This window comes from Canis lupus, chromosome 17 (assembly GCF_003254725.2).
Source record: "Canis lupus dingo isolate Sandy chromosome 17, ASM325472v2, whole genome shotgun sequence".
In the NCBI taxonomy this organism is placed as follows: domain Eukaryota; kingdom Metazoa; phylum Chordata; class Mammalia; order Carnivora; family Canidae; genus Canis; species Canis lupus.
Genome location: NC_064259.1, coordinates 37,774,732 through 37,795,566, shown reverse-complemented (window position 1 = coordinate 37,795,566; position 20,835 = coordinate 37,774,732). Strand labels below are relative to the sequence as shown.

Genomic DNA, 20,835 nt, shown 5'->3' with positions numbered 1-20,835 from the left:
AAATTTGTTTTATATTAGAGAAAGTTTTTAACTTTGTTACTGGAAAGAAAGAGATTTTTAGCTTGTTTTGGGGAAGATTTCTTTTTTTTAAATTCTTTTTTAATTTTTTATTTATTAGAGACCCACAGAGAGAGAGAGTGAAAGAGAGAGGCAGAGACACGGGCAGAGGGAGAAGCAGGCCCCATGCAGGGAGCCCGACGGAGAACTCGATTCTGGGTCTCCAGGATAACGCCATGGGCCGAAGGTGGCGCTAAACCACTGAGCCTCCGGGGTTGCCCTCGGGGAAGATTTCAACCATGGGGCTATATCCATCCCATGTGGGTATTTAAAGAGAATGTCAACACCCCTGCAGACTGTGGAGGTGTCACCACTCTTGAAGATACTGGGCACAAAAACCACCTGGAGGAGGAGAAGAAGCTCCAGTCCATATAGACCAGGTGGCTGTCTCTAAGCAGATGTGTTGCCAAGGCCAAGTACTTTCATGATGGAGTTTCCCAAGGACCATTACCTCTTGGGTGTGGGTCTGCTCCCGTTTGGCTTCCATGTCCATACTACATCCTCCACAGCAGCTGCCTGTAGCTCTCCAAAGTTGCCTGGAGCCCGGGCTTGAGAAGGACTAGCCCTTCAGGAGTCTCCTTGTCTAATGAGAGAGATGAAGGGACTGCTCTCATGACCATTTTTAGGAGGGAGTTCCCTTGCTTCCCTCCACAGGTGTGATTCTTTATTAGAGAAGCTCCCAGAACTGAAATACCTATTTAAGTTTACCAGTTTCTTAAAGGATATGATAAAGATACAGATGAAGAGCGAGATGGAGACACATAGGTTGAGGTCTGGAAGGGTCCTGTGTACAGCAGCTTCTGCCCCTGTGGAGATGGGTGCATCTCCTTCTCAGTGTGGATTGTTCATCAATATGGACGCTTTCTAAACCTTGCAGTCTTGAGACTCGTGGAGACTTGCTTACCTAGACATGATCGATTATTATCTATGTGTCAAGCCCCTCTCCCCTCACTAGATGGTGGAATGGGGCAGCAAATTCCATGTTTCTAATCCTGGCTTGCTCTTTCTGGTGACCAATGCCCATCCTGGAGCCCATTCAGGGGCATCTTCACAGAATAAAAGATGATCCTAGAGCTTTTATCTCCTAGGAAATTGTAAGGGTTTTTGGAGCTCTGTCAGGGGCTGGGAGCAGAGACCAATCTCTACATTTTCTAGTATGTCACAGACATAAGTCACAAATTCTGGAGGAACACCACTCTTTCAGAGATTGTGAGGCCTGCGGTGTCCTCATAGGTAGCCAATCCCCTATCACATACTCCAGTGCATTGAGCAGTGGGTGTTGTAAAGGGCACTCATTCAAGGGCAAGAGAGAGCCATTGGGCAATTCTTATAGCAGAGACCTGGACTTTAACTCTTAACCCTCCTTCCCTTTGGAGAGCCCAGGAGGGAATGGCTGCCCCAGGCCCCTTGCTCACTTTGAGGTCTTTTTGGTAACAAATGCACTTGCCTATTTTAGAAAAATCAAATAGGGAAAAAGAGTGTAATATCTAAATTGAAGAATATTAATTGAACTATATAGGTTCTTGTTAGGAAATGAGTGAGTTCTGCTTCGGAGGGAACTCTGACCTTCCTCCCTTTTCCCTTGAAATAAACTTCTGCTTCTAAGTCCATTTAAGAGAAGAAAAACGTTGTTCAAAAGTCATGTGAATGTCATCTTCTGTGAGTAAACAGGGAAATTTTACATGGATTCCTCATTTTTTTTTTAATTTTTTTAATTTTTATTTATTTATGATAGTCACAAAGAGAGAAAGAGAGAGAGAGGCAGAGACACAGGCAGAGACAGAAGCAGGCTCCACGCACCGGGAGCCCGACGTGGGATTCGATCCTGGGTCTCCAGGATCGCGCCCTGGGCCAAAGGCAGGCGCTAAACCGCTGCGCCACCCAGGGATCCCCTGGATTCCTCATTATATAGGAATATAACATCTTTTAAAAGAATCTGTCTCCTGAAAATAAATAATGTCCAAGGAAATGACATTTCAGTGAAGGGCTATGTTTACTGAGAATAGCCAACGAGAAGAGACAGCAATCCACAATGCTATAGGGTTTTACACACACTGATAATTGTGTGTAACTTTTACACACAAGTGACTTGCCTTGTAAGGTGGTCCAGCCACCAGTCCTTGATTTTCCAATCTCTCCATGATTTTCGCAGTGTTTTCTCTCCAGCATTTAGAGTTACATATGGTGTCAAGATCTCAGTGTGTAAAGTGGCAGCAGAACCCCCAAGTCCTCCCACCCTCCGGCCCCCAAAGAAAGCGACTGGCAAGATCTCCTTGTGTCAGAAAAGCAAGAATAGTTTTATTGTAAAGAACAAAATTTCAGTAGCAGTAGAGTTAGGGGTTGAGAAGTAGGGATGTGGAGGGGAAGTCTTCCAGGTGTTTCTAATGTCTTTGTGCTTGGACCTCTGTGAGGTCAAATATGATCTATCATGCCCTCTTTAAAAATGTTTTTAAAAATAAAAGAATACCATAGGAATACTAAGGAAACTAATTAAATTCAAATACGAATAATCAAAATTTGAAAATTGTGACATGGTAATACATTATTTATTAATGCATGTAATGTAAGATCCGGTTGCACCAATAAAATTACTGTGGGCCCAGACATTATCCAGTGTGTAAGGAGACAAGTCACACGCTGGGAGAACATATATGCAAAAACACCTGTGACAAAGGCTGTTACCTAAAATTTACAAAGAACACTTAAAACTCAACCATAAGAAATAATCCAATTAGAAATGGGAAAAGATCTGAACAGACACCGCATCAGAAAGGAGAAGACAGATATGAAACAAGGCACAGAAAAAATGTTCCAAATTTATGCGTTGTTAAGGAAATGCAAACCGGAGATGCTACTCCACACTTACTGTTGTGGCCACAATCTAGATCACAGCTCCAAATGCAAGTGAGCATTTTGAGGGACACAGATTAGCATTCCCTGCTGCTGGAAATGCAAAAAGGAGCAGCCATTTTGGAAAACAGTTTGGCATTTTCTTACAGAACTAAACATACTCTTATCACACAATTCAGCAATCAGACTTTTAGGTATTTACCCTAAGGAGTTGAAAACTCATGTCTACGGAAAAACCTGTACACCAACATATATACAGATTTCTTCATAAGTTTAATACTTGTTGTAACTCACATTTCTTCCCAAGATGAATGGATAAATAAACTATGATGCATCTGGACAATGAAATACTATTCAGCTCAAAAAGGCATAGTCTACGGTCCATAGAAACAGCAAAGTGTTGAGCGGTTGCCAGGGGCTAGAGGGGACGAGGGATGAATAGGTGAAATGGACAGGTAATGGATATGCTTTTAGATAAGGACAGATAAAATTTTTGAGGATTGTTTTAATTGAGATCTACTCAAAGCATACATTTGAACAGAATATGAATTCAGATTCCTTTTCAGGTAAGACCACATCTGTAAAAAATAATGTATCTGTCTAGTGCTTGAAACCATTTTCAAAATAGTACCAAATTTGTCATTTCCAAAAGAGTATTTAGGCTATCTGGTGTTAAAATGTTACTTTTGGGGAAAAACTTTCACACCACTCTCTACCCTAGCTGTGGTATATGAATTACATTCTATGGTCTACACCTTTCAGGTTGTGTTGTATTCTCAGGACCCACTGTGAGATTCCTTTATTTTGTCTCAGATAAAGGTAATTGAGGCAAATATAAAACTTCTCGATTTAAGTTCTTTGTGTGTGTATGTTGTTTTGTTATTGAAGTATATTTGGAACACAGTGCTATGTTGGTTTAGGTGTGATTTGACATGTCTATGTCATGTTATGTCACCACAAGTGTAATTACCATCTATCCCTACACAACGCTATTACGAAATCCTTGATTATATTCCCTGTGCTGTACCTTTCATCCGTGTGACTAGATTTTGTTCATTCCATATACCTCCCACTCTCCTTCATGAATTTTTTCCATCCTCTGATCCTCTTTCCGTCTTGCCACCACCAGTGTGTTCTCTGTATTCATGGGTCTTTTTGCCTTTCTGTTCTGGGGTTCTTGTTTGTTTGTTTGGTTTCTAGATTCTACATATATATTTTTTTTATTTTTTTTTATTTTTAATTTTTTTATTTTTTTAATTTATTTTTTATTGGTGTTCAATTTACTAACATACAGAATAACCCCCAGTGCCCGTCACCCATTCACTCCCACACCCCGCCCTCCTCCCCTTCCACCACCCCTAGTTCGTTTCCCAGAGTTAGGAGTCTTTACGTTCTGTCTCCCTTTCTGATATTTCCCACACATTTCTTCCCCCTTCCCTTATATTCCCTTTCACTATTATTTATATTCCCCAAATGAATGAGAACATATAATGTTTGTCCTTCTCCAACTGGCTTACTTCACTCAGCATGATACCCTCCAGTTCCATCCACGTTGAAGAAAATGGTGGGTATTTGTCATTTCTAATAGCTGAGTAATAATCCATTGTATACATAAACCACATCTTCTTTATCCATTCATCTTTCGTTGGACACCGAGGCTCCTTCCACAGTTTGGCTATTGTGGACATTGCTGCTATAAACATCGGGGTGCAGGTGTCCCGGCGTTTCATTGCATTTGTATCTTTGGGGTAAATGCCAACAGTGCAATTGCTGGGTCGTAGGGCAGGTATATTTTTAACTGTTTGAGGAACCTCCACACAGTTTTCCAGAGTGGCTGCACCAGTTCACATTCCCACCAACAGTGTAAGAGGGTTCCCTTTTCTCCGCATCCTCTCCAACATTTGTTGTTTCCTGCCTTGTTAATTTTCCCCATTCTCACTGGTGTGAGGTGGTATCTCATTGTGGTTTTGATTTGTATTTCCCTGATGGCAAGTGATGCAGAGCATTTTCTCATGTGCATGTTGGCCATGTCTATGTCTTCCTCTGTGAGATTTCTGTTCATGTCTTTTGCCCATTTCATGATTGGATTGTTTGTTTCTTTGGTGTTGAGTTTGATAAGTTCTTTATAGATCTTGGAAACTAGCCCTTTATCTGATATGTCATTTGCAAATATCTTCTCCCATTCTGTAGGTTGTCTTTGAGTTTTGTTGACTGTATCCTTTGCTGTGCAAAAGCTTCTTATCTTGATGAAGTCCCAATAGTTCATTTTTGCTTTTGTTTCTTTTGCCTTCGTGGATGTATCTTGCAAGAAGTTACTATGGCCGAGTTCAAAAAGGGTGTTGCCTGTGTTCTTCTCTAGGATTTTGATGGAATCTTGTCTCACATTTAGATCTTTCATCCATTTTGAGTTTATCTTTGTGTATGGTGAAAGAGAGTGGTCTAGTTTCATTCTTCTGCATGTGGATGTCCAATTTTCCCAGCACCCCAAGATTGCTAGAACTCATACAGCAATTCGGTAGCGTGGCAGTATACAAAATCAATGCCCAGAAGTCAGTGGCATTTCTATACACTAACAATGAGACTGAAGAAAGAGAAATTAAGGAGTCAATCCCATTTACAATTGCACCCAAAAGCATAAGATACCTAGGAATAAACCTAACCAAAGATGTAGATTCTACATATAAATGAAATCGTATGGTATCTGTCTTTCTTTGTCTGACTTATTCCACTTAACATTAGACTCTCAATGACTTTTCATGTTGTTGCAAATAAGAAGATGTCTTTTTTATGGCAGAGTAATATTCCAGTGTATATAAATAAGTATGTGAGGTGTGTGTGTGTGTGTGAGTGTGTGTGTGTATCACTACTTTTTAACAGAATTAGGACCTCATATCTGCTTGAATTTACAAAGTTTATTTGTATAATAAATAAAGTGCTTGAACAAACAATTGTACTAATTGTTCTCAGCCATATTTCCTGTGGGAATAGCACATATAATGCTATCCAGAGAACACAGTAATAGAGCAATTAGTGTAATGAGAAAGAAGAAATTCAGAGACTGGGGAAAAAAATGAATACTGAACGGTACTGAATATCTCCTGTCAAAAAACTATAACAATTTTGTTTGCGTCAAAATGTATTTGACTTGGATTGTCACAAATATGCCTCAATTTTCTGACTCTCAGGCTCTCTAAATGTAATAACCAAGCACAAGGAGAGAGGGGTGGGGATGAGATACAAGTGAGCTCTCCCTCCAGCCTGTTGCTCAGAGAGCACTTGCATCACCTCCGTTCTTGAGCTGCTTCTGCCCCGCAAAGGCTGCTGCAGCTGATGGGGCTGTAACATGGGCCAGAGCACTCAGCTGCACATTACTGCCCTGGGTTCTCCAACATCTGCCACTGACGCCAACTCAGACACTCTGCGGCGCCTGCTCCCCACTCAAGGAACACATTGGGCAGTGCTGACAGGCCAAACAGAGAGGTTTGTGTTCAGGGCTGAACCACTGTGCGAGGAAACTGTATACCTTGCCCGCAGTAATAAACTCCAGCATCGTCAGCCTCCACTCTGCTGATTCTCAGGGTGAAATCTGTCCCTGACCCGCTGCCACTGAACCTGTCTGACACGCCAGTGAAGCGGTTGGACACCTTATAGATCAGGCCCTCTGGAGACTGGCCTGGCTTCTGTCGGAACCAATACAAATAGGTGTTCCCATTACTGTGCAGGAGGCTCTGACTGGCCTTGCAGGAGATGGAGGCCGGCTCTCTAGGGCTGACAGACAGGGACGGTGGCGTCTGTGTCATGACAATATCCCCACCGGATCCTAAAATATCGAGAGATAAGTACAAGTTGTGTTAGAAACAGTATAAAACATTTCTATTACTTTGAGTTTTTTACATTTTAGGCTAAATCATACTTTGTGTTTTGTTTTATGTTTTAAATGTATTCAATTATCATGGAAAACCCAAGAGAGCAAGACTGAGTGGCTTCTTTCTTCTTTAGCATCTCACTAAAGTACCGTTCTTCGTATCTTTTACTTTCTTCTTAATTTTCACAGGTCTAAAAATTAAATTCTCCTCGTTGGAGGGCAATCTCCCGCATGCACAGAATACACAGGGAGAAAAGCAGCACCAGGGGAGCTGACCATCCGCACCCCCATGTCTTTCCTCATCCCCGCCCTGTCCTTACCTGGGATCCAGAGCATCAGCAGCCCCAGGAGCTGAGAAGGGAACCTCATCTTGAGAAGCTGAGCTGAGGAGCCCTAGTAAGTAAAGACAAGCCTAGAGCTGACCTTTATCTCAGACTTTCAAGGGAAGGTCCTCCCCAGGGGACAATATGCAAATCCCCTGGTGGGTGTGGCAGAGTGGAAAGAGGCACAGGCAGGTGCAGGTCCCTCTCCTGCCAGTGTAGTAGCTTAAAAGGTCTTCTGTGCTGGGAGGAAAGCTAATAGAGACAAATTCTTTACTGCCTGAGTAGGAAGGAGGATCGAAGGGTAAAGTCAGGATCTGTGGGAAGACAGTGCTCAGAGTCCTGCCCTTCTGTGAAACCAGCAGAGACGTGAAGGTGTAGTGGCCAGTGTCCATTTCTGGCAGGTGAAAGGCCCTCCTGTTTGGATTCCTGTCTGCTAAGGTCCCAGGGGAAACAGCTGACACTCCCAACTACAGCTGAGTGGCGGAGGATCTCCAAATCAAGGGAAGAACTGGAGATAGTTCTAGGGTCTATGGGGTCTCCTGTTTCCAGGCTGATGGTTTAAGACTGTCTAATAATGATTTAAAATAAACTCACCCTGGGACCCTGTGAATTATGCTCTATGAGAAGATGAAAGTAAAAACACCTTGTCAAGGAGGAAGATTCTCTCACTTACAGGAAGAGAACTAATAATCACATGGAAGAGAATAGGGAAGACGACCGTATTTTATGCTTCATGTAATGAGTATGATTTGTGGTAACCCTTTTTTACTGTCTGGAGTGTATCCTGTCACACTTCTCTCTCCTTCCCCAGATAAAGATAGATCGATTGATTGATCGATCGATAGACACACACACATGCCATGTGGTATATATGAGACCCTTCATTACAACAGTGACAGAACCTGATGATTCTTCATGTGTCTGCTTGACGTTATCATATTGAGATATTTGTGAGAATTGTGTCAACCTCAAGTTACCTCCCAATTAAAGTCACTGTCCTCAAACAAAATCCTGGAGAAACTGAAAGCATAGAGTTTGTAGTTCTACTGAGTCTCAGGTAATTAAAAGCCAAAGTCATACTGAATTGAAAAATAACTGATAAATACAATTCCAGGTGTGATTACACAGAAAAGCTCAGGCTCTGTATCTCTTAGGATATCTTCCAAGAGTAAGATTTTGTACTGAGAGTGGAATAGCTATTGTGTAAAAATGCTGTGGAGAGCAAATCCTGAACTCTGTGGAGAGTCCCAGGTGCTCACGACAAATTGAGATAGGAGTATAATAGCCCAAGTCCCATAATTTCTTAGGTGTCACTTTATTTACTTTTTCTTATGTTTTCTTCCTTGATCCATGTTATAAGCTAGCCAATGCAATCCTGAATCTTCCTCTTTAAATTTTCAGCCTCAATGTTCACAATAGCCAGACTGTGGAAGGAGTCTAGGTGTCCATCGAATTGAATGAATAAAGAAGCTGTGGTCTGTGTATACAATGGAATATTACTTGGCCATTAGAAATGAGAAATACCCACCATTTGCTTCGAGTTGGATGGGACTGGAGGGTATTATGCTGAGTGAAATAAGTCAAACAGAGAAGGACAAACATTATATGGTCTCATTCATTTGGGGAATATAAAAAATAGTGAAAGGGAATAAAGGGGAAAGGAGAGAAAATGAGAGAAAATATCAGTGAGGGTAACAGAACATGAGAGACTCCTAATTCTGGGAATTGAACAAGGGGTGGTGGAAAGGGAGGTGGGCAGGGGGTGGGGGTGACTGGGTGACAGGCACTGAGAGGGGCACTTGATGGGATGAGCATTGGATGTTATGCTATATGTTGGCAAATTGAACTCCAATTAAAAAAAAATTTCAGTCTTCCTAATGAATCCTATTAGTGAATGAATTCAGAAAGATAAGCCACAATAATGAAAAATATCAGGACAAAGACAAAAAGGATAATACAAGACATTATTATAACTGTTATGGTGAGTGTCAAAATATTCATAACCCATGTTAAGTGAAGAATCACATTGTGTAACACTATTTCTCAACTGTACTTCAAAAACGAATCACATTACACATTTTTATGTGAAAGCTCAGCGTGTGGAAATATGGCTGCAAATTATTCATCTGTCATGGTTTTTTTTTACTTACTGTATATCGGTTTTGAACATATTTTTCCAAATTATTCTTTAGAATGTTTGAATTTGGAATATTACTATTTGCTACAGAAATTAACATGAAAACTTAAAAAGTCTTTTCTGCTTGGTTGCCTGTCTCATAATTTTTAAAAATTATCTAAAATATCTCGAAAATGCAAAATCTTAGAAAGATTATTTCTTGACAGTAATGGCTTTGAAATTTTCCAGTATGACCTGTACACTGAACAAGGAGTATTCTTAGTTCCAAACAGCAATCTGCGTCTCTACATGTTTACACACTATTTTGTACCCTGGACAATAAAACTGACCCCAGCAAAGCTGGACGCTACAACTTCACAGAAAGAATAACATTTGTAAGGGATGTAAGCAGAAACTCTGTGAGGTCCAGGTGGGGAACAGGGCTCTAGAGGTCTCTAATCTAAGCACCATCAACTGAATTAGCAAGGAGTTTTGCAGGTGGATTTTATGGCACTGTTGTCTCTGTGCGAGAGGCTGTTCATCTGGGTCCATAAAAGTGGAAGTCAGTGTGTGATTTGTGTACCTTGAGAAGATTCTCTTTTTGGTGCAACTGTGAACCCATTATCCTGGGATCAGAGTGTGTGGGGTGGGAAGTGTGATGCTGTTATACATTCTGTAGACTTTGACCTATAAATTTTATCAAGCCAGATGCTCAACCTATGGTGCTTTGGTGCAGATGAGACAAACACAGAAGCTTGTTTCCTGACTAACCTAAATGGAAGTTCTTTCTGATAAAAGGCGAGCTTTTTTTTTTTTTTAAATTTTTTTATTGGGACTCAATTTGCCGTCAGATAGCATATCACCCAGTTCTCATCCTATCAAGTCCCCCCTCAGTGCCCGTCACCCAGTCACCCCATCCCCCTGCCCAGATCCCCTCCCACTACCCCTTGTTCGTTTCCCAGAGTTAAAGTCTCTCGTGTTCTGTCACCATCACTGATATTTCCCACTCATTTTCTCTCTCTTCCCCTCCATCCCTTTCACTATTTTTTATATTCCCCAAATGAATGAGACCATATAATGTTTGTCCTCTGAATGACTTAGCATAACACTCAGCATAACACCCTCCAGTTCCATCCCTGTTGAAGCAAATGGTGGGTATTTGTCGTTTCTTTTTTTTTTTTAATTTTTATTTATTTATTTATTTATGATAGTCACAGAGAGAGAGAGAGAGAGAGACAGAGAGAGAGAGAGACAGAGACAGAGACACAGGCAGAGGGAGAAGCAGGCTCCATGCACCGGGAGCCCGACGTGGGATTCGATCCCGGGTCTCTGGGATCGCGCCCTGGGCCAAAGGCAGGCGCCAAACCGCTGCGCCACTCAGGGATCCCTATTTGTCGTTTCTAATGGCTGAGGAATATTCCATTGTATACATAGACCACAGCTTCTTTATCCATTCATCTTTCAATGGACACCTAGGGGCGAGCTTTTTTTTGTGCGAAAACTGAGATCAAGACATCCAGCAGAGGGAGCATCCCCAGCTTCAGTTCTGTTGAGTAGATTCTTGGGACTTGTGATTGAAATGGGTCACCTTTTCTAAATATTTGTAAATGGTCACCACTGGGGGATAATCTGTACAGATAAATAACCTGATTCATACACCTGTGAATGTGTTGATCTTCTGACTTTACAAGTTACTTCTCAACCATTGGGCTTCAACGATCTAGATATTCCAAAGCCCTGCTCTCTATTTATGAGTGTTCTCATCAGGGAGGAGAGGAAGCATTTTTAGCTCAGGCCCCAATCCTTGAGTTCCTTAGGGAAAAAAAGGAGGCAAAATTTTCTTGATGAATCTGTGACAAAACAGATTCAGTGTCCCACTCAGTGTCCTTCATGTGAGACCTGGCCTTCCCTTCAATCAATGAGCTTGAGACTTTAACTGGCTTAGGTCTAGGACCTGAATCAGAAGCAGTGACTTTAGGCTTCAGCTCCCCTGACCTAGAGTTTTGCAGTTACAGAGACAAAATATACACTAAGAGTCTGCACATTGACTTAATTTCTACTAATATGTGCTTAAGCATCTACTGCCACAGATGCCTCTTTCTGACAACATTCTGTCCTTGTATATTGTGGAAATTGTACACCTTCTGCCTATGAAAGTTAGTATGACAAGCTGGTCTGTGCTACTCACTGACATCCCTGGTTCCAGGCATCATTCCCTGGAAAGCAGATTCATGTGTAAGGTAGCATGGGGACAGTGGTTGAGGAATGTTCTTGAGATCAGCGTCTCTAAAGCAAGATTGGGCACATGAGGGAGTTGAGCAGGGATGCAGGACAACCAAAGCCTAAGCCGATCCCCCAGAGGGACCCACAACTGGTAGGTCTCCAGAGAGGATACAAATTGGGGCACATGGGCCAGGCCCTTATGCAGGATTTTATCTTTTACCCCCTGCTGTACCTTTATTCATTCTTGATCCACCTTCAGAGAAGCTGACTTTTCATAATTTTTCCTAATTTCTCCACAGATATCCCCAGTTTGTTTTATTTTTGCTCTTTCTTGAAAGTATGAAGAGTCTATAACTTTATTTTTGCCATTACTCTAGAAATGTGTTTTATATTAGAGAAAGTTTTTAACTTTGTTACAGGAGAGAAAGAGATGTTTCTCTTGTTTCAGGGAAGATTTCAACCTTGGGGCTATATCCATCCCATGTGGGTATTTAAGGAGAATGCCAAAACGCCTGTAGACTGTGGAGGTGTCACCACTCTTGCAGAGACTGGGTACAAAGAACCACCCGGTAGAGGAGAAGCTCCGGTCCATATAAGCCAGGTGGCTGTCCCTGACCAGATGTGTTGACGACCCCATATGCAATTTCATGATGGAGTTTCCCAAGGACCACAGCCTCTTGGGTGTGGGTCTGTTCCCAGTTGGCTTTCATGTCCATACTTCATCCTCCACAGCATACTGCCTGCAGCTCTTCAAGGTGGCCTGGAGGCCCGAGGTTGAGAAGGACTAGCCCATCAGGGTCTCCTTGTCTGATGGGAGAGATGAAGGGACCGCTCCCAATACCATTTTTAGGAGGGGGTTCCCAGGCTTCCCTCCACATGTGTGATGCTTTGCTAGAGGAGCTCACAGAACTGAGAGAAACACCTATTTATGTTTACCAGTTTATTCAAGGATATGATCAAGATACAGATGAAGAGCTAGATGGAGATACATAGGGTGAGGTCTGGGAGGGTCCTGTGTACAGCAGCTTCTGTCCTTGTGGAGATGGAGTGCATCTCTTTCTCTCTGTGGATTGTTCATCTGTGTGGAAGCTCTCTAAACCTTGCACTCTTGAGACTCGTGGAGGCTTGCTTACCTAGACATGATCGATTATTATCTATGTGTCAAGCTCCTCTCCCCTTACTGGATGGGAAATGGGGCAGCAAATTCCATGGTTCTAATCATGGCTTGGTCTTTCTGGTGACCAGTGCCCATCCTGGAGCCCATTCAGGGGCAATCTCACAGAATGAAAGATTCTCTAGAGCTTTTATCTCCTAGGAAATTATAAGCCTTTTAGGAGCTCTGTCAGGGGCTGGGAGCAGAGACCAATCTCTATATTTTCTCGTATGTCACAGACATAAATCAGAAATTCTGGAGGACCACCATTGTTTCAGAGGCTGGGGGAATTCAAGCAGGTTCTAAAGCCTTGCATCCTATCTAACTCCCACTCTGACCTCTAGGGTCTCCTGTGGGTTCAAGGACAGTGGACACGATGTGGATTTCTTCCCAGCCTGGACGTCAGCCTGATATGGCTGCAAGTGTTCCTATCTGCAGCACTGACCCTTGTCCCACAGAGCTGCAGTTCTCATACAAACCTCCTCTGAGGGTGATTAGCTGCCCTAGGCTACCTCCCCAGATTTTGGAGGCAATGCTCTGATTTTATGAAGATGGGGGTTTTATTAGAATTACATGTTCAAGCACTTTTCTATGTTTTCCTTGAAGATTAGAGCCAATATACTTGGTTTCCTCCCTTTATATTTCTCTCCAAAGCAAGGTTCCAGGTCATTTTCCAGACTGCTGTTTCCTTATTTCCCAGTGGATACTCCCTGATGATTCTCATAAAGTACTGATGTGGAAGGCTCCTAGATTGTGGCTTTTAAATTTTCTTTTGTTTCATTTTACAGTGACCTAATCATTGTATAATGGAGGGGTTTGGAAATTAATGCTCTTAGGATTGTTTCCATGATCAGAAGAAAAGAGAATGAGAGCGAGATATGCTTTCCTGGATCTGATCTTCCTACCCTGTACTCATATCTCAATATTTTCTTCTGTAAGTTTAAAGTCGTGTTTTGAAAAGTTAGTTTCATGTATGAAGTAAGACAATTAAACTCATTTTTCCCCATACGGGGGTGACACATTGTCCCCAAATTATTTAAGTAGTTAATTCGTTCTCCAGAACACACACACACACACACACACACACACACACACTCACACACACACACACAGACAGAAACATCTGAACTGAAATGACCACTAAAATCTATCCAAATGGTACACCACAGTTTGACTCAACAGAATGACACAACAAATGTTCTCCTCTGAGCAGTTCCATGACACTTAGGAAGGAGGCAAAATGTTCCTCTCCACATCAAGATAAATGGTCAGTTGTCAGGAGCCTGAAGAACAACTCAGATGTATCTGTAGTTTCCTCAGAGTGATGAAAAAGAACAGTACCTGTGAACATCATCTGAGCAGAAGGAGAGCATCGAACTGAGAAAGTGAGGATCTGTGGGAAGACAGTGCTCAGAGTCCTGCCCTTCTGTGAAACCAGCAGAGACGTGAAGGTGTAGTGGCCAGTGTCCATTTCTGGCAGGTGAATGGCCCTTCTGCTTGAATTCCTGTCTGCAGGAAGGTCCCGGGGGAAACAGCTGACACTCCCAATTGCAGCTGAGTGGCGGAGGATCTCCAAATCACGGGAAGAACTGGAGATGTTCTAGAGTCTATGGGGTCTCCTGTTTCCAGGCTGATGGTTTAAGACTGTTTAATAATGATTTAAAATAAAATCACCCTGGGACCTTCTGAATTATGCTCTATGAGAAGTTGAAAGCAAAAAACCTGCCAAGTAGGAAGATTCTCTCACTTACAGGAAGAGAACTAAGAGTCACATGGTAGAGAATATGAAAGAAGAAAGACAGAATTTTAGGCTTCAGGTAATGAGTATGATTTGTGGTAACCCCTTTTTTACAGTTTGGAGTGTATCCTGTCATATTTCTCTCCATTCCTCAGATAAAGATAGATAGATCTATTGATCGATTGACAGACACACACATGTCATGTGTTATATATGAGACCCTTCAGTACAATAGAGACATACTGATGATTCTTCATGTGTCTGCTTGAGGTTATGTCATATTGAGTCATTCATGAAAATTGTGTCAACTTCAAATTACCTCACAACTAAAGTCACTGTCCTCAAACAAAATCCTGGAGAAACTGAAGCATAGAGTTTATAGTTCTTTGAATCTCAGGTAATTAAAAGCCAAAGTCATACTGAATTGAAAAATAACTGATAAATACAATTCCAGGTGTGATTACGCAGAAAAGCTCAGGCTCTGTATCTCCTAGGAAATCTTCCAAGAGTAAGATTTTGTACTGAGAGTGGAATAGCTATTGTGTAAAAATGCTATGGAGAGCAAATCCTGAACTCTGCGGAGAGTCTCAGTTGCTCATGACAAGAGATAGAAGTAAGAGTATAATAGCCCAAATACCATAATTTCTTACTTGTCACTTTATTTTCTTTTTCTTATGTTTTCTTTCCTTGATGTTATAAGTTAGCCAAAGCAATCCTGATTCTTCCTCTTGAAAATTCCAGCCTCCCTAATGAACGTTGCTAGTGAATGAATTCAGAAAGACAAGCCACAATAATGAAAAATGTCACTATGAAGACAAAAAGGAAAATATAAGACAATATTATAAATGTTAAGGTGAGTGTCAAAATATTCATAACCCATGTTAAATAAAGAAACACATTATTTAACACTATTTGTCAACTAACTGTACTACAAAAAAAATCAAATACACATTTTTTATGTGAAAGCTCAGTGTGTAGTAATATGGTGCAAATTATTAATCTGTCATGGTTTTTATTTTATTGTATATCAGTTTTGAAATGTTTTTTTTTTCAAAATTATTCTTTAGAATGTTTGAATTTGGAATATTACTATTTGCTGCAAAACTTAACATGAAAACTTAAAAGGTTTTTTTCTGCTTGGTTGCTTGCCTCATAATTTCTTAAAATTATCTAAAATATCTCGAAAATGCAAAATCTTAGAAAGATTATTTCTTGACAGTAAAGGCTTTGAAATTTTCCAGTATGACCTGTACACTGAACAAGGAGTATTCTTAGTTCCAAACAGGAATCCGCGTCTCTACATGTTTATTACTCTATTTTGTACCCTGGACAATAAAACTGACCCCAGCAAAGCTGGACGCCACAACTTCACAGAAAGAATAACATTTGTAAGGGATGTAAGCAGAAACTCTGTGAGGTCCAGGTGGGGAACAGGGCTCTAGAGGTCTCTAATCTAAGCACCATCAACTGAATTAGCAAGGAGTTTTGCAGGTGGATTTTATGGCACTGTTGTCTTTGTGTGAGAGGCTGTTCATCTGGGTCCAAAAATTGGAAGCCAGTGTGTGATTTGTGTACCTTGAGAAGATTCTCTTTTTGGTGCAACTGTGAGCCCATTATTCTGGGGTCAGAGTGTGTGGGGTGGGAAGTGTGATGCTGTTATACATTCTGTAGACTTTGACCTATAATTTTTATCAAGCCAGACAGGTCAAACTACAGAGCTTTGGTGAAGATGAGACAAACACAGAAGCCTGTGTCCTGACTATTGCAGATGGGAGTTCTTTCTGATAAAAGGCGAGCTTGTTTTTTTTTTCTTTCAGTTTTTAAATTGGAATTCAATATTCCAACATAGAGCCTATCACCTAGTTTTCATCCTGTCAAGTGCCCCCCTCAGTGCCCATCACCCAGTCACCCCATCCCCCCGCCCACCTCCCCTCCCACTACCCCTTGTTCATTTCCCAGAGTTAGGAGTCTCTCATGTTGTGTCATCTTCACTGATATTTCCCACTCATTTTCTCTCTTTTCCCCTCCATCCCTTTCACTATTTTTAATTTTCCCCCAAAGAATGAGACCATATAATGTTTGTCCTTCTCAGATTGATTTATTTCACTCAGTATAACACCCTCCAGTTCCATCCATGTTGAAGCAAATGGTAGGTATTTGTTGTTTCTAATGGCTGAGTAATATTCCATTGTATACATAGACCACATCTTCTTTATCCATTCGTCTTTTGATGGACACCGAGGCTCCTTCCACAGTTTGGCTATTGTGGACATTGCTGCTATAAACAATGGGGGGCAGGTGTCCCGGTGTTTCACTGCATCTGTATCTTTGGGGTAAATCCCCAGGAGTGCAATTGCTGGGTCGTAGGGCAAATCTGTTTTTAACTCTTCGAGGAACCTCCACACCGTTTTCCAGAGTGGCTGCACCCGTTCACATTCCCACCAACAGTACTGGAGGGTGCCCCTTTCTCCACATCCTCTCCAACATTTGTTGTTTCCTGTCTTGTTAATTTTCCCCATTCTCACTGGTGTGAGGTGGGATCTCATTGTGGTTGTGATTTGTATTTCCCTTATGGCTGGTGATGTGGAGCATTTTCTCATGTGCTTGTTGGCCATGTCTATGTCTTCCTCTGTGAGATTTCTGTTCATGTCTTTTGCCCATTTCATGATTGGATTGTTTGTTTCTTTGCTGTTGAGTTTAATAAGTCTTTTATAGATCTTGGATACTAACCCTTAATCTGATATATCATTTGCAAATATCTTCTCCAATTCTGTAGGTTGTCTTGTAGTTTTTTTAAAAAGATTTATTTATTCACGAGAGACTCACAGAGAGACAGAGGCAGAGACACAGGCAGAGGGAGAAGCAGGCTATATGCGGGGAGCCCGATGTGGGACTTCCCGGGTCTCTAGGATCACACCCCGGGTGATGGCGTTGCTAAACCGCTAAGCCACCAGGGCTGCCCTGTCTTGTAGTTTTGTTGACAGTTTCTTTTACTGTACAGAAGCTTTTAATCTTGATGAAGTCCCAATAATTCATTTTTTGTTTTTGTTTCCTTTGCCTTCGTGGATGTATCTTGCAAGAAGTTGCTGTGGCCAAGTTCAAAAAGGGTGTTGCTTGTGTTCTCCTCTAGGATTTTGATGGAATCTTGTCTCCCATTTAGATCTTTCATCCATTTTGAGTTTATCTTTGTGTATCGTGTAAGAGAATGGTCTAGTTTCATTCTTCTATGTGTGGCTTTCCAATTTTCCCAGCACCATTTATTGAAGAGACTGTCCTTTTTCCAGTGGATAGTCTTTCCTGCTTTGTCAAATATTAGTTGACCATAGAGTTGAGAGTCCACTTCTGGATTCTCTATTCTGTTCCATTGATCTATGTGTCTGTTTTTGTGCCAGTGCCACACTGTCTTGATGACCACAGCTTTGTAGTACAACTTGAAATCTGGCATCGTGATACCCCCAGCTATTGTTTTCTTTTTTAATATTCCCCTATTTGGGCTCTTTTCTGATTCCATACAAATCTTACAATAAATTGTTCCAACTCTCTTAAGAAAGTCCATGGGATTTTGATAGGGATTCCACTAAATGTGTAAATTTCCCTGGGTAACATTGACATTTTCACAATATTAATTCTTCCAATCCATGAGCATGGAATATTTTTCCATCTCTTTGTGTCTCCCTCAATTTCTTTCAGAAGTGTTCTGCAGTTTTTAGGGTATAGATCCTTTACCTCTTTGGTTAGGTTTATTCCTAGGTATCTTAATGCTTTTGGGTGCAATTGTAAATGAGATTGATTCCTTAATTTATCTTTCTTCAGTTTCATTGTTAGTGTATAGAAATGCCACTGATTTCTGGGCATTGGTTTTGTATCCTGCCGCACTGCCGAATTGCTGTATGAGTTCCAGCAATCTTGGGGTGGAATGTTTTGGGTTTTCTATGTAGAGAATCATGTCATCTGTGAAGAGGGAGAGTTTGACTTCTTTGCCTATTTGAATGCCTTTTATTTCTTTTTGTTCTCTGATTGCTGAGGCTAGGACTTCCAGTACTATGTTGAATAGCAGTGGTGAGAGTGGACATCCCTGTTCTCAGGGGAAGATCCCCTGATCTTAGTGGAAAGGCTCTCAGTGTTTCCCCACTGAGAATGATATTTGCTGTGGGCTTTTCATAGATGGCTTTTAAGATGTTGAGGAATGTTCCCTCTATCCCTACACTCTGATGATGTAGGAATGAATGCTGTATTTGCTGTGGGCTTTTCATAGATGGCTTTTAAGATGTTGAGGAATGTTCCCTCTATCCCTACACTCTGATTGATGAGGAATGAATGCTGTATTTTGTCAAATGCTTTCTCTGCATCTATTGAGAGGATCATATTTTTTTTCTCTTGTTAATATGATCTATCACATTGATTGCTTTAAGAGTGTTGAACCAGCCTTACATTCCGGGAATGAACCCCACTTGGTCATGGTGAATAATCTTCTTAATGTACCGTTGGATCCTATTGGCTAGTATCTCATTGAGAATTTTTGCTTGTGTTCATCAGGGATATTGGTCTATAATCCTCCTTTTTGGTGGGGTCTTTGGTTTTGGAATCATGGTGATACTGGCCTCATAGAATGACTTTGGAAATACTGCATCTCTTTCTATCTTCCCGAACAGCTTTAGTAGAATAGGTATGGTTTCTTCTTTAAAAACTGGTTAGAATTGCCCTGGGAAGCCATCTGGCCCTGGACTTTTGTGTTTTTTTTTTTTTTTTTTTTTTTTTAAAGATTTTATTTATTTATTCATGATAGTCACAGAGAGAGAGAGAGAGAGAGAGAGGCAGAGCGAGAAGCAGGCTCCATGCACCGGGAGCCCGACGTGGGATTCGATCCCGGGTCTCCAGGATCACGCCCTGGGCCAAAGGCAGGCGCCAAACCGCTGCGCCACCCAGGGATCCCTGGACTTTTGTGTTTTGAGAGGTTTTTGATGACTGCTTCAATTTCCTCCCTGGTTATTGGCCTGTTCAGGTTTTCTATTTCTTCTTGTTCCAGTTTGGTGGTTTTCAGTTTTCCAGAAATGCATCCATTTCTTCTTGATTGCTTAATTTATTGGTGTCTACCTGCTCACAATACATTTTTAAAATCGTTTGTATTTCCTTGGTATTGGTGGTGATCTCCCCTTACTCATTCAAGATTTTATTAATTTGAATCTTTTTTCTCTTCTTTCTAATAAGGCTGGCTAATGGTTTATCTATCTTATTAATTCTTTTTTTTATCTTATTCTTTCAAGGAACCAACTCCTGGGATCCCTGGGTGGCGCAGTGGTTTGGCGCCTGCCTTTGGCCCAGGGCGTGATCCTGGAGACCAGGGATCGAATCCCACGTCGGGCTCCCGGTGCATGGAGCCTGCTTCTCCCTCTGCCTGTGTCTCTGCCTCTCTCTCTCTCTCTGTGTGACTATCATAAATAAAAAGAAAAAGAAATAAAAAAAGAACCAACTCCTGGTTATGTTAATCTGTTCCACAGTTCTTCTGGTCTCTATTTCATTGAGTTCTGCTCGAATCTTTATTAACTTCTTCTGCTGGGTGAAGGTTTTATTTGCTCTTCCTTCTCCAGCTCCTTTAGGTGCAAGGTTAGATTTTGCATTTGAGTTCTTTCCAGTTTTTGGATGGATGCTTGTATTGCGATGTATTTCCCCCTCAGGACTGCTTTTGCTGTATCCCAAAGATTTTGAATGGTTGTATCTTCATTCTCATTAGTTTCCATGAATCATTTTAATTCTTCTCTAATTTCCTGGTTGACCCTTTCATCTTTTAGCAGGATGCTCTGTAAGCTTCACGTGTTTGAGTTTCTTCCAAATTTCTCCTTGTGATTGAGTTCATATTTCAAAGCTATATGGTCTGAAAACATGTAGGGGATGATCCCAATCTTTTGGCATTGGTTGAGTCCTGATTTGTGACCCAGAATGTGGTCTATTCTGGAGAAAGTTCCATGTGCCCTTGAGACAAATGTGTATTCAGTTGCTTTGGATGTAAAGTTCTGTAATATCTGTGAAATCCGTCTTGTCCAGTGTATTATTTAATGCTCTTATTTCTTTGGAGATGTTGTGCTTAGAAAATCTATCAGTTGTAGAAGGTTCCATGTTCAAGTCACCAGGTTTAAGTGTACTATTATCTAAGTACATCTAACTTTGGTTATTAATTGATTGATATATTTGGCAGCTCTCGCATTTGGGGCATAAATATTCATGATTGTTAGGTCCTCTTGTTGGATAGATCCTTTAAGGATGATATAGTGTCCCTCTTCATCTCTTACTACAGTCTTTAGGATAAACTTCAATTTATCTGATATGAGGATGGCTACCCTGCTTTCTTTTGAGGACCATTTGAATGGTAAATGTTTCTCCAACCTTTCATTTTCAGGCTCTAGGTTTCCTTACATCTAAAATGAGTCTCTTGTAGACAGCAAATAGATGGGTCTTGCTTTTTTATCCAGTCTGAAATACTGCGCCTTTTGATGGGATCATAGAGCCCATTGA

At 41.3% G+C, this 20,835-nt stretch overlaps 1 long non-coding RNA gene across 7 annotated transcripts in view; it reads left to right on the top strand.

Annotated features, from left to right (window-relative positions):
• LOC125752815 (uncharacterized) overlaps positions 1-20,835 on the top strand; it is a 48,831-nt gene that overhangs the window by 23,806 nt on the left and 4,190 nt on the right. Inside the window, exons 2-4 of one of the 7 annotated variants that reach the window (XR_007403202.1) lie at positions 7,534-8,152; positions 13,376-13,521; positions 15,067-15,178. This is a non-coding gene — a long non-coding RNA (uncharacterized LOC125752815). Of the gene's footprint in view, positions 1-7,533; positions 8,153-13,375; positions 14,405-15,025; positions 15,179-16,025; positions 16,609-20,835 lie in introns of those variants that run through there. The other 6 variants (XR_007403203.1, XR_007403198.1, XR_007403199.1 and 3 more) reach the window with 6 other exon arrangements.